This window comes from Silene latifolia, chromosome X (assembly GCF_048544455.1).
Source record: "Silene latifolia isolate original U9 population chromosome X, ASM4854445v1, whole genome shotgun sequence".
NCBI classification, from domain to species: Eukaryota; Viridiplantae; Streptophyta; class Magnoliopsida; order Caryophyllales; family Caryophyllaceae; genus Silene; species Silene latifolia.
Genome location: NC_133537.1, coordinates 99,049,284 through 99,052,465, shown reverse-complemented (window position 1 = coordinate 99,052,465; position 3,182 = coordinate 99,049,284). Strand labels below are relative to the sequence as shown.

Below are 3,182 nucleotides of genomic sequence, written 5' to 3'. Positions count from 1 at the left end.
TGAATTCAATGACCAAACATCAAGGAGAGACAAGATTAGAAGGCCTTTGTACATATTATAGTAGTTGGGCAATGACGAGAAAGAACTTTGACAACCAATAGAAGACTTGCTAGGAGAAATTTGACAGGTATTAGTGAGGTTGTAGATATTCAACCAACTATTGAGTTCATCAACCCTTTTGCAAGAGAAGGTGAGGAGAACCCAACACAAAATACCACACAAAATCAACCCACAATGCCTAAGTTTTCATTACATTCCGTACCCACCGAGGAGAACCTACCCAATGGTACTCCCACACCACAACATTTGACCGGAAATTTTATTGCTAAATCCGCCTTTATCCAATTAGTCGAAAGGAGCCAATTTGGGGGGATGCCTAGTGAAGACCCTCATTCTCATATGGAAACCTTCTGTGACTATTGTGATTCGATTTCTCAAACCGGTGTAACTCAAGACCAAATTCGATGGGTCTTATTTCCTTTTTCTCTAATTGGCACCGCGAAACAATGGTTGAAGGGCCTTGATAAGGCCACTCTCGGAATTGATTCTTGGAAGAAGTTGGCTCTAGCTTTCTACAAAAAATTCTACCCACCGGAAAAGACTAACATGCTAAGAGCTCAAATTACGGGTTTTAAGCAAAGGGATGCAGAATCTTTGTAAGAAGCTTGGGAGCGGTTCAAAGGAATTTGTCGCTCATGTCCTCATCATAGACTTAGCGAGTGGTTCTTGGTACAACAATTTTGGAACGGTCTATATGAAGATTCAAGGAACATTCTCAACATGGGATCAAATGGAATGTTCACCGAAGTTGATGACAATCAAATATGGAACAAGATTGAGGAAATGGCGGTCCATAACTCACAATATAGTAGACCTCGCAAGGCTACTAGAGGAGGAAAGCATGAAGTGGACTCCGTTACTCAATTGGGTGCTCAACTTAGTGCTCACATTGACACAATCAATTTGAAGTTTGAAAAAGCTATGGCTAGACTTGAAGAAGCCTCAAAATCACCAAAGCATCATGTTAATGCCATGACGGCATCTTCATCAATCCCAAGCAGGATATGTAAGAATTGTGGAACTTTGGGACATGACCAAAGTTAATGTAGGGGAACAAATGAACAAGTGAATGCTTTCCAAGCATACAAGAGTGGTACCCCTTATTCCAACTATTACAATGAAAACACCAAATTCCATCCAAATCTCTCATACAAAAGCCAAAATGTTCAAAACCCTCAAACAACATACACCCCACCTCCCATGAGAAACCAAAATCAAAGACCCTTTTACAACCAAAACCAAGGTTACCAAAATCAAAATCCATACAATCACCAAAATGACCAAGGTTTTGATGTTCAAAAAGCGGTCCTCCAAATGCAAAAGAATCAACAAGAATTTTTCACTCAAATGCAAAAAGATAGTCAAGCAAAGGAAACCACCATCAACAACATTCTAGCTCACACCAAGATGTTGGAAACCCAATTGACTCAACTAGCATCTTCAAGCTCACAAAGACAAAAGGGGCAATTACCACCTCAAAGTAATCCCCCAAGACATGAAACGGTTAGTGCCATTCACTTGAGAAGTGGTACAAGGTATGAAGCACCGAAGAGGCAAGTTGAGGATGAATTTGTGGAAGCTAGTGATAAGGAAGAAATTGTGCAAAACCCCAAAGATGGGGAACCATCAAAAGAAGAAATTTCAAAGAAAAATGAAGGCAAGGTCTAGGAGAAGGAGCCTATTATGATTAGACTTCCTTTTCCAAGTCGTCAAGCCAAGCCCAAATTTGATGACCAACTTGGAAAGTTTATGGAAATTGTGGAGAATTTGGAAGTCTCAATTCCTTTCACGGAATTAATCAATCACGTGCCGGCCTATGCGAAATACATGAAAGACATCCTCACAAAGAAGAAGTCGATCCGGAAACTTGAGACTATCGCCTTCACTAAGGTGAGTAGTGCAATACTTCAAGGGAGTTCACCTCCAAAACTCAAGGATCCAGGAAGCTTCTCAATACCGTGTACCATTGGCGACACCACGATCAACAAAGCCTTGTGTGATCTAGGGGCTAGTGTGAGTGTTATGCCGTACTCAGTGAGTAAAAGGTTGGGAATGGGAGAGCTTAAGTGCACCAATATCACACTCCAAATGGCCGATAGATCGACAAAGACACCATTAGGGATATGGGAAGATGTTCCCGTACGAATTGGGAAGTTTTTTATTCCGGTGGACTTTGTCATTGTTGATATGGAGGAAGACTCCAACATTCCAATCATTCTAGGAAGACCCTTCTTACACACCGCGGGTGCGGTGATTGATGTAAAACATGGTGAGCTCACTCTAGAAGTGGGAGATGAGAGTATAACTTTTAATCTTGACAAGACTATGAGAGCTTCCCGTTTACATGAACCGTGTTTTATGATTGATCATTATAGTCGGAAGGATGATAGGAAGAAGTCGGAACTCCAATGGAAGAAGAAAATTGAAGATGCTCCATTCAAAGAGCAAGTGAATTGTGACAAAGAGAGCTTGCAAAGCTCATCAAAATCAAGCAAAGAAGAAGAGGATGGCCTCATTAGCCAAGAAAAGGAAATGGGAGAGTTGTCTCCACCAAATCAAGAGATTTTCAATGATCACCTTAATGAAGTTTGTGGTCTTTGGGACGACGAATTTGAAGGGATTTTAAATCCCTACATTGGTAATGCCATCGATCAAGACCGACAACAAGGGCCAAGGTCTATTTAAGACCTTTATCATGACAATGAACAAGCGTTTGATTACTTTTTCAAGGTGTTGAGCAACATCAACAACACCTTGAACATGCCCCCTTGACATCTCATCAAGAATGAGAGTTTGGTGGAGTCCTCCCTAAACCACCATTTGTAAATATTTCTAACTCCCTAACTTGCATTTCAATTCTTATATTGCATTTTTTTGTCATTTTTGGTTTTTCATACTTTGATCAAGATAATTATCATGTTTGAGAGAAGTGAGGGAGGGACTAATAATTTCAATTAATGTGTAGTACTTTAGCTTAGTGTGGGGATGACAATTGCCTAGGCTATCCATGCCTTAGTAGTGCCCCCACAATGAAGAACACGAGATATGAAGAAGAATGGAAAAATGACAAGGGATATGCAAAATACACGAATGGAACTGAATCCGGGCACAAATGGGTCGAA

The 3,182-nt window shown here is 40.6% G+C and overlaps 1 non-coding gene across 1 annotated transcript; it reads right to left on the bottom strand.

Annotated features, from left to right (window-relative positions):
* Positions 1–606: 606 nt before the first annotated feature.
* Positions 607–713, bottom strand: LOC141624222 (small nucleolar RNA R71). The gene has a single exon (XR_012534033.1). It is a non-coding gene; the product is annotated as a small nucleolar RNA R71 (small nucleolar RNA).
* Positions 714–3,182: the final 2,469 nt, after the last annotated feature.